Here is an 11,314-nt window from a genome sequence, read left to right as displayed (position 1 = left end):
GTCCATGTCCTTATTCCACTACTTATGGAATAATTCTCACAAATTAACTCAAAACTTGATATAATCTATCTAAAGTGAGGTCTGAAGAGCTGATATAACTGTATACTTTCCTAATGTGCATTAATCTCTAGATTAATTTTCCAATTTTAAAAAGTGAAAAAAGCTGAGCCCAAAATGGAGGTATAAATTAATTGTAGGAGATGAAGAAAAATAGGGAAATAATTAGATGAAGATACATATTAATCTGACGTTATAGAGGGAATGAAAGTTTTAAAACAAAAGATAGCAAAAAATAGATTTCACTAGCCAAGATTTCACCACAACTGGGGTTAATAGTAGGGAAACTCAAGGCATTGTGGAACACACAGCTGAGGGGCCACATCTAGTCTAAGGTCAGAAAAAAACTTCCGAAAGTGAAATGTTTAAGCCGACATCCAAAGAATAGGTGTCCCGAGAAGAGGGAAGAGTATTCAAAACTGGCAATAGAAAGCTGGTGAATTTGAGGAACTGAAAGAAGATAAAGATGATTCTCAAGGGAAGAGTCAGAGATGTGACAGGAACAATCAGCTGAAGGCCGAGGAAGGGATGCCTAATGACCAGGTAAATTTATCGTAGAGGAAGAGGGGTCACTGGAGGGTTTTAAGAAGGTGAGTGGGAGTGATATGACCAATTCCTCATTTTAGAAAAACCACTCTGACTTTGGAAGCAAAAGATCCAAGTGAGAGAAAAACCATCTCTGAACTAAAGTAGTGGTTAATGGTGGTCAGGGTGGTGGAAAATGGGCTGAGATAAAAGATATTTAGGAGGCAGAATCAATAGGACTTGCTGATTAATTTGACGAAAGGTTTTTTTTTAATGTTAGAGAAATAAAAAATGACCCATATATCTGGGGAAGGTACTTGGGTGAGTGGTGGAGTGATCACTGAGTGAGGAACACAGGTAGGAACAGATTCTGACTGGAGAATATAATAAGCTCCATTGTGGACTTTTGGAGGTTTAGTTAACTATGGGCCATCCACATGGTAGTACTGCTGCTAAAGTGGTTTGAGATATATAAATAAATTAATGTTATATAATATCTAGATTACATGAAGTCTGATAAATTATATAAATATATTTTTTTTTAATTTCAGGAAAGGAACTTGGAATGGAAATTAGAGACTGTTTAGGTAAGGATGAGGGACTCTGTCAATAACCTTTAATCTGAGGTGTTCAGGAGTTTACCACACTCACCAGCAAAGCTTCATAGAAGGCCAGGTAAGGAGGAAAGAGGACCAGGAAGAAGGTACAAACACTGAGCCTATTTATTGCTGAAAATGAAAACTTGAATAGAAAACTAACAAATGCCTCTAGGTTTATAATGAAATAGCACATGGAGAATGGTGTCCAATTTTTATTTGTCCCCCTTAGGACAAAAGAACAAAAAATGATCTACAACAGAAGAGATTTCTAATAAATTAAAGTAAAGGCTTCTTTAATAAGGTGATTAAAATCTGGAATGAGTTTCTTATGATTGTGGTAGACTCCTCTTGCTTCGAGCATTTTTATGTCATAATATTTTCCTATCTCAGATATTTTAAGTGTAGCTGCTCTTGAAAAGTGCAGCGATCTTCTCAGTACCTTTTGTGCAGACGTGTTTTTTCCATGTGACACTCAGCTATGATGTTTAATATTTAAAAAGACAAAGTCATAAGGCCAAAAGCAAGTTTTGCTCTTTAGCAATGGAACTGTGCCTGCTACAAAGAGAACAGTAATTGCATGCATTTCTAATCCAGGAACTTGCACTTGCAGCCTATTCTGCAAGTTCCTGAGATGAATGTGATGCCACAGAGCACACCTAGAAAAATGGGTCCCACCCACAATGTCCATTAAGGCTGTAGAAAGAACAAACTGTAGGAAGAACTGCAGTCTGAGCTTTTGGATCCTTGAGAAAAGAGCTATGTTCACTGCACTCAACAATCCCAGGCAGCACCAAAGAGACATATTTTAGAGGCACATAAGAAGACTCAGAGTGAAAGGAAATCCATCCTTTCTTCTTTTCACTTTCTCAGAGAAGTCACTCAAGGCTCCCCAAGACAGGAGCCAGAGCCACAATCTAATCCAGGTCTCATACTCAGCAAGGATGGGTCACTTAAGATCTCTTTTATCCCCTCTGTGTTTAAGGCTTCTCTCCCCAACATTTTATAGTAAAGATTGTCCAGTGCTTATGATTAAGCCAAGAATTAGTCTTGAGCATCATTTAACCTATGACTGATTGTTTTAACCACAGTCTCAACTTTACTTGGGTCCTTCATAACTGAGATGATTAAACTTTTCAAGTCTGAGAACGTCCACCGGATGGTAATTACGTTTTTAGAACATAAGGATGAGGAAACATCTAAATGCAGAAAGCCCCTATTAATGCAAAAAATGTTTAATAAATTTTTTAAAATTTATTTATTTAAATTAGTTTCAAGTATACAGTACATTGGTTAGACATCTATATAGTTCATAACGATCCCCGCAATTGCTCCCTCTCTCCCTTGGCACTCCACCTAGCCATCATATTAATGCTAACTGCATTCCCTATGCTGTGCTCCCCATCCCCGTGACCAACTATCAACTACTAATTTGTACTTCTTTACCCCTTCACCCCATTCTACCAGCCCCCCACTCTCCTCCCCTCTGTCCGTCCCCAAATTGTCCACTATAGTTGTGAGTCTGTTTTTGACTAGTTTGTTCTTTTTGTTCCTTAGATTCTGCATATCAGTTAAATCAGATGGTAATTATCTTTCTCTGTCTGACTTATTTCAATTACCTCTAGGTCCATCCATGTCATTGCAATATTTGAGTTATTGTGTCTATAAGTTATAGAGGAAAGATGATACAAAATATCTGTATATAGATTGTATTCTTCCATCTACAGTCACTGCTAGGTATTCATAGGAATAGAACAGTGGTTGGCAACCCTTCCTAACACTGGATCACTGACAAGCTTTAGGTAACTACTGATACCTTAGCTCCACTCTGATGGATTAAATCATAATCGGTAGAAGGAGAGGCTGTGCAGGAAAATCCAGGGCCTATAGGGGTTCGAAAGGAACAGATTGTAAACCACTGCTTTAGAGCTTTATGACAAGTTTGTTAGCTTTTGTTTTGTTTTGTTTTGTTTTCCATCCACTTACCCCAAAGGCCTAATGTACTGGGCCTGTATACCTTCACTAGCACCCTACAAGCTCACCCCTGCAAAGGAAGATTTGGAGACCAAGTTCAGTCCACATTTCCTCTACATCCTCTTCCAAATGGCTTATGGAGTTGCAATGTTGAGAAGCTAATGGAAATATAAAATATAAAGTTAATATGCCACTGAAACTTTAACTGATAGATTGCCAAACTGTCTGAAGCTTAAAAGAAAATTGTTTTTATTGGTACATCGACTAATAACATTCGTTTAGTTCCAATTCATGAAAGCATCTTCTTACATTTATGATTTATCACAAACATCCCCTATTTTCCAGAAAATGCTTGGAAGGTTAGGCTCCTAAATTTTTGGATTAGTCTTTAATGATTTCAAATGTACTAGTCTGATTTTCTCCATACAAAGAAAGATAACTAATTGTTCTGAATTGATGGAAGGCTTGAGATTATATTACATAAAAACAAAGACATAGCATATGGCTAATGCTTTGGGCCTCCTACTTTAATACTTGCTGAGAAAAAAATGCAAAATTATCATTGTTGTTCTTAATATGTAGTTACAGAATGTCATTGCTCTACATTAAACAAAAATCTTGTCTCTCTAAATTCTTTCACGAAATGCTTGCAGAGCTTTGAATAGCACAAAATATTCCTCAATAAAAGGTATGCTTTTGAAACTTCACTCTTTTACAGGCCTGAGGTAGTGTGGCAGGCAGTGGAGCAGTTTGTTAATATGTACAGGTTAGTTCTATTTGGTAACTGTTCAATGGGCACACATACATTTAAGTTTTCCAAACCTAATTAGTGGTTAACAGACACCATAAAAGAATTTAATAAGAGGTTTCAAAACAGCCATTGTTATTACCAAGTTGCTTGGGTGATGATCTATCCTTTAGTTTTGTTGCTAAAGTAAACTTGGCTTGCTGATCTTATTTCTTTATTCTTCCTTTCTTAGTTGGCATTTTTCTTTGGTCCTGTCTTATTATTGGCAACATGACTATAATTTTTTATCTTTCTTATGATAAATACAAATACATTACAAAGGAAAAAGACACAGAAAGATGGACAAACAGCAGCAGGAGTTGAAACCAAAGTTGCAGGCGAGGACAAAAGAAAATGATGAATTCTTAAACTTCTTTAATAGATAGCAGAGATATCTATTACAGCTATATTGCAAGTGGAGTTAAAATGCAACTTAGCTCCATGCTCTATAAGCTTTATTGTGTGCAATTAAAATATCCGAGAAAAGGCCAGTACATGAAGAGAGGTCTATGGGAAGAGTCAGGTAGCCAGAGACACTTTTCTTCCATCACAGTGGAGCCATCTAAGAACTGCAGTGAATCAGGGAGGCAAGGCTGTGTGTGGATCCAGTAAGGCGAATATGGGCAAGGGATGGTCAGCATGTTGTTGTGGTTCAGGTGTCAGTTAGGAACAAGGGAATACAGAGAAAGCCAAGGTCAAGACAGTGATGTACATAAAGCCAGGTCTGGGTCAGTTGTACGGATATAACAGTAACACACCAGAGACTTAGTCTCATCCATTTGTTAAAACCTAACAAGGGCCACCTCCAATAGAAAGCCTTTTGTACTCTCTCCACTGTGGACAATTGAGACTAACTGAAAAGTGGTCCCAAAATGTAACTGATTTGTAAGTAGCTTTAGCAATCAGGTTCTAACCTTTCTTACATTATGGCATATATCTAAAAATCATAATTTCTAGTTTCATAGTGTACATATTATATTTTAATTACATATTTTATTTAGGTTTTATTGTTATATGAGGAAGTTACTATTTCTATTTGACAAAAGTTTACTGTTAAAAAGTAATTTTAAAGTTTTCTTTAAATATTCTAAAACATTTGAAAATATATTTTAAAATGAAATGTGTTCTTAGAAATATTTTAAATCATTTTTTTCTTTTGAGAACATGATGATAAAAACACAGCGGTTATCTGATATTTAAAAAAACCTCAAAGCTACAATAATTAAAACAGTAAGACACTATTCTAAAAATGGAAAAATTGATGAAAGAGAATAGAAAGCCACATATATATGTATATGTATGCATGTATATATGTGTGTGATTAAATGTATTTAGCTAATCATAAGAGTAGCATTTCAAATCAGTCAGAAATTATGGATTATTCAATTAGTTATATATTTAGAAAAAATAAGATTATCTTACATTATATATCAACATCAATTTCAAGCAGAATAAGGAGTTAAATATATCTCATCTCTTGATGAATTGCAAAAGTAGAAGAGAAAATCTACTCAAACCCTGCCAACCACATTCGTTATTTTAACATGAAATATTAGGAGGAAAAAAATTGAATATTAATTATAATAGTCAATATTATGAGTGCATATATCCCACACATTAACAAATGAATCCTAAATTTGTCCTCGGAAAAGTCAATGGCCTTATATTCAAATGTTGGCCTTCTTTTCCACCACAGCTTTACCGAAAACAGCCAAGAAATGTAAGATTAATTCCATTTCTTTTATTTGTTCTATTTCAGTTAAGATTCTTCTTTGAAGTAAATGGTCAAAAGTTTTCAGGAGAAGAATGAATAATGATATTATAAACAACAAAATAAATCATTTACTTTACTTGAAAATTATATTAAAATGTTTTTGTTATTTAAAAAGTTAAATGTCAAAAATGAAATAATAAAAAATTGAAAGAAATATAATTAAACATTTCTGATCCCACGAGGAGAAAGTCCTTCAACACATAAGACCAAAGGAAATAAGCATAAAGGAAAAGACTGATAGATTTGACTAATAAAAATTTTAAATTTCAGTACCTCAAAAATATAAACACAGTTAAAAGTAAAATAACATTGAAAAATATTTTAAACACATATGGCTAATAAAGTGTTAAATCCTTAACATACAGAATTCTTACAAATCAATGAGAAAAAATGTGCAATTAATTGGAATAAGAAATTAACAAAAGAAAAATTTTGGTAGGAAAAAATATGTAAAAACTGTCAAATTGGAACAGATACAGTTTTTTTTCTATAAAATTGGCAAAGATTAAAAATTTAAGATGTCAAAATACCTAGCATTATTGAAAGTTTTTGTGAAAAGTCTACTTTTATACATTGCTGGTGAGAATACAAATTAGTGCAATATATATGGAAAACAATTTGGCAATAAGTAACACAAATCTTTAACATTTTCATACTTGTCAAGACAGTAATTTTATTTCCAAGAATTTATAAGGAAAAATTGAAAAATACCTAAATATTCAACAGGAAATTGATTATAGTATAGTGTAGTCACACTACCACTAAAAAAGTGTTATAGATTATTATCATACATTTTATAAGGGATTTTATTAGACATGAGAAAATGACATGAAGAAAAATATTTAGAAAGCAGTGTTAATTAGTATAGTTACCTCGAGGTGATGGTATTACATATCAAGAACAGGACTATAGCTTCAAAAGTACCCTCCAAAAAGAAGTTGTTATATTATTGGACTGCCAATAGAATAGAGAGGCAAGATTTATAAAATGACAACTGTCAGGACGAAGGTAAGTCAATTTTCACAAATAATATAAATATGTGAAAAATAGATAGCATAGCACTCCATATTTTTAGCAGGATATAGCAGTAGTCTAAATGACCCTGTTATTTTTTTAAAGAGTATTGTCGTCCTGACTATAAAACTCTTCACCATAAAAATTAAGTCCAATTGAACTGCTACAGAGAATGCTAAAGAAATTTGATATTTTCAGAAAATCAAAGAGAACAAAAAAGAAAAAGATTGCTAAGATACTACAATTGGGCAGTGTTCTGATCTGTGATGGATCTTTCAACTCTCTGACTCTGACCCTGTCCACATTTAATTGCTAAATACCACATCTTATGTGGCATAGCATGTTTATTGTTAGAAAGCATTATGATTTTCCAAAAGAATGAATACTATCAACCAAAAACTAGTAGTCTGATATTGGCTTCCAAAACAAAATTCTCAACAAACTATTAAAGTAGTAGATGTAAGTTGGGAAGAAAATAATAATGTCTTCCAGCCATAAGAGTGTCTTCAACCATTGAAAGTCCAGGTTAAGAAAGATCGAGTATCGTCCATAGGGAAGAGTATTTGAAACCAGCACATCACTACTTCCCACTGACCTTCCAGGTGGCTCCCTGGGGGTGTTTGGTTCCATACATATTCCCTTCCCCACCATAAGCTACCATGTTGCTGATGCCTTTCTTTCCTGTCCCTATGCGAGGCTCCCCATTGCATTGGTGCTCACCCGAGCTTAGCTGCAAATAAGCAGCAGTGCTGAGCGTACTTGGACTCCGTCCAGAAGTTATATGGCCATGTGCTCCACAAAACAACAGGGGCATGAATCTCCAGCCCTCCAATTTGAAAGGATGAATGGCATATCAAACTGAAGATGTTAACATGTGGTTTGGTCTTTCAGAGGATTGTTTCCACCTGCAGGAACCACTAGTAAATAGTCTGGATAGACATAGATGTGGACTCAGCACCCAGGTGCCTTACCGCAGATAAAGCACCAAAATGCTTTTGATGAAATATTTGTAAGTAGGAGCCTTTTAGACAGACACACAAGAGAACTGAGTCAGCCTGAATCTTGGCAGTCTTGTCTAAACTATTTTACCTTGGATAGGACTGGTTAGATCACCTGGAACTGATCTCCTGCCTGCTGCCTTATTCCAGATATTTCTTTAGCCAGCTGGTAGAAAAATTGGATGTATCAGCTAGCAGTCACTCTCATAGAAGCAACAGGGTCAAGAACCATTCTATAAATTTCAATTCACTTCTGAGCAATCAATTTAACCACTTACAATTCTTCCATGGTTTAGGATTTGCATTGGATGAAACAACAGAAGGAGAAACCACAACAAACTGTGGGCTGTTCAAATATGTAAGACTCCCACATGCTCCTTTAGATAGGTAATAACAGAATTCCATTATGTATAGAAACTCAATTATAAAACTTCATAGTGTTCCAGTCCCTCTGCCTTAATAAGAAAAATTATCTTATAGGCATTACTGAGTATTTTCTCTCCCACCATAACCTACCCATCGACATGCTCATATTCAAATATGTCTGATACATCTGTCTACACACTCCACCCAACAACAGGACACTTCATATTATTGGTCAAGTTGACATTGAACATTTATGAAAATTGACTAAAAGCTAGGTCACAAAGCTAGCCAATTTGAATTCACCATGTCAAATAATTGGTATCATGCGAAACATATCATTTAACATCAATGCACCTCAGTTAGAAACAATAAAAAATATAACTAGAGAAACAAATCTTTGAAAATTAAAATATAGTTCTAAACAACCTATCAATCAATAAAATTCAAAATAGAAATTTAAAAAAAGTAGCAGGTTGATTATATAAATGTTATGCACCAAAACTTCAGGACACAGTTAAAGAAGTTCTTAAAGATTTAGTTTTAAATGCTTACATTAGAAAAAAAAGAAAAGCTCAACTTAATAAAGTGACCATCCAACCATAAATAATTAGAAAAAAGAACAGCAAAATAAACTAAGATGAGAGAAAATAATAAAACTACGAGCAGAGGTTATTAAGAAAGAAAATAAACACATAAAAAAGAGTATAAATAAAGGTCAAAAAGTAACAAAATATACAAATCTGTAAAGAGAATAATCAAGGGAAAGAAGAGAGTTATCTTGATTTAAAAAATTGAAATTTTTTAAATCAAGATAAAAAGGGGGCAAAGCTATAGTTGCTACAGAGATTAAACAGATAAGAAGATGTTATGAATAACCTTAGGCCTGTAAATTTGAAAACTTAGATGAAATAGATAGATACAGGTTAATAAAAACCAACTTTTTTAAAAAAATGGAGAATGCGAAAAGTCCTATAAGCTTTAAATAATTTGAATCAGTAGTTTAAAATAGTCCTGTTACACACACACACACACACACACACACACACACACACACACACACACATCCAGGTGGGTTTCTAGGAAATTCTATCAAATATTAGAGCATTGGGCACTTCTAATCTTACACAAACTATTCCACACAATGGAAAAAAATTTATTTGTCATATAACTCTGCTTTCAAAACCAGACAAGAGTATTATAAGAAAAATATAGGCCACTCTCACTTATGAATGAATACAGATGCAAAAACTCTAAAAATAAACATTTTTGTAAAACAAATCAGACAATGTATATAAAGGATAACTTATTATGACCAAGTTGGTGTTTCAGATTGGCTTATCATTAGAAGATCAATTAAAATAATTCACTATATCAACAGTTTAAAGTGAAATTAAGGTGAAAAAAATCATATCTTAATAGACAGAAAAAAATTGAATAAAATTCTATATCCATTTGTGATTTTAAAAATAACAGGAACAACCTCCTTAGCAAACTTTAGAAGGCACCCTTTTAATCCAATAAAGGGCACTTAAAAAAACCCACAGCAATCTCATACTTAACAATGAAACTCTGAAAATATCCTCTCTAAGATCAAGTTCAAAATAAGTTTGCCTGTTTTCATCATCCTCATTCTATATTGCATTGGATGTCTTTGTACAGTAAAGCAAGAAAATGAAATGGATTGGAAAGAAACAAAAATTTTCATTATTTGCAGGTGATATAATTGCTTACACACACACACACACACACACACACACACACACACACACAAACTAAAAAAAAAAGCTTAACATACAGGGATTATTTAATAAATGTTTGTTGAAGAAAATAAGCAATAAAATAATTGTGAGCATTAAGTAAAAGTATGTCGACTCTTTGGCACATAGTAAGAGCTTAGTAAATACTAATTTCCTTTCTCTTAAAATTTACTTTTAGTTATCTAAGTCATGTGGGAAAAAGATTTTTAAAAGTGAAAATTAAAATTAATAAGAGGGATGTTAGTTTCAAAATCAATACACAAAAGTAAATTGCATTTATAGACACCCACACAATTAGCTAAAAATGTAAATTTTTAAAAGATACAATTTAAATTAGCGATAAACATTTTTAAATATCTAGGATAATATGTAAACCTTTTAAAGAGAAAACAAAAAAACTTTATCGAAAGACATTAAACTAGACTAAATAGGAAGATCTATCACATTATTGTATAGGAAGACTGTCATAAAGCAGATCATAATTCTCTCCAAATGGATCTATAACTTCAGTGCATTTCCAACAGAAATGCTATCACAGTGTGTATGTGCATGTAAAACTCAACAAGCTGATTACAAAATTTACGTGAAAGAATTAAGGTCTAACAAAAGCCAAGACTCTTCCTGAAGAAGAATAAGGTGCAGGGTGGGATTGGGAGATACTTCTATTAGATATTAAGACTTACTATAAGCTCTAGAAATCAAGGCAGTGTGATATGGATGCAGGCATAGACTAATACACCAAAAGAAAGACAGAGAGCCTAGTAATAAACCCATGCTTATATGGAAATAGATTTATGACAAAGCAGACATTACAGATCATGAGAAAAAATGAACTACTCAATAAATGACACTAGGTCAATTTTTATTCAAATAGAAAAAAAATGAAGTTGTATCCCTATACTATACTCTACCACAAAAATGAATTGCAATTTGGTTAGATACTTGATAGGAAATACCAAATTATAAAATATTATTATATAATTATATAAAATATTTCCCTTATAACCTTGTTTACTAAAAAAGAAAATAGTGCAAAATTTAATGAGATCAATCAATTGTATTAAAATTAAGAACTTGAACTCAGCATTAGGAATGAAAATCAAGCAATAGAGAAGATATTTGCATTATATATAACCAGTAAGGAGATTGGTGTTCAGAAGATATATAAAGAACTCTCACAAATCAATAAGAAAAGTCTTACTCAGTAGGAAAATGGGCAATTGACGTGAACAAATGTTTCATAGAAATGGAAATACAAATAATAAACATATGAAAAGATGATTGAAGGGACAGTCACAGGGTTCATCATAAAGTATGTGATATGGGAGGATTATTCTGGATTATCTGGGTGGGCCCAATACAGTCACAAGGGTCCTTATAAATAGGGAGGTAGGAGGCTCAGAATTAGAGAGATTGGAAGATACTGTGCTGCTCTGAAATATATTTAAAGACAGAGGATTGGGCCA

At 33.3% G+C, this 11,314-nt stretch overlaps 1 protein-coding gene across 1 annotated transcript in view; it reads right to left on the bottom strand.

Annotated features, from left to right (window-relative positions):
• The window catches only part of PDE11A (phosphodiesterase 11A), a 327,576-nt gene that overhangs the window by 289,573 nt on the left and 26,689 nt on the right, over positions 1–11,314 (bottom strand). The gene's annotated exons all lie outside the window — the stretch shown is intronic.

Source organism: Pteropus vampyrus, unplaced genomic scaffold (genome assembly GCF_000151845.1).
Source record: "Pteropus vampyrus isolate Shadow unplaced genomic scaffold, Pvam_2.0 Scaffold2, whole genome shotgun sequence".
NCBI classification, from domain to species: Eukaryota; Metazoa; Chordata; class Mammalia; order Chiroptera; family Pteropodidae; genus Pteropus; species Pteropus vampyrus.
The sequence above is the reverse complement of the archived record's forward strand: the minus strand, read 5'-3'. Positions and strand labels throughout refer to the sequence as shown.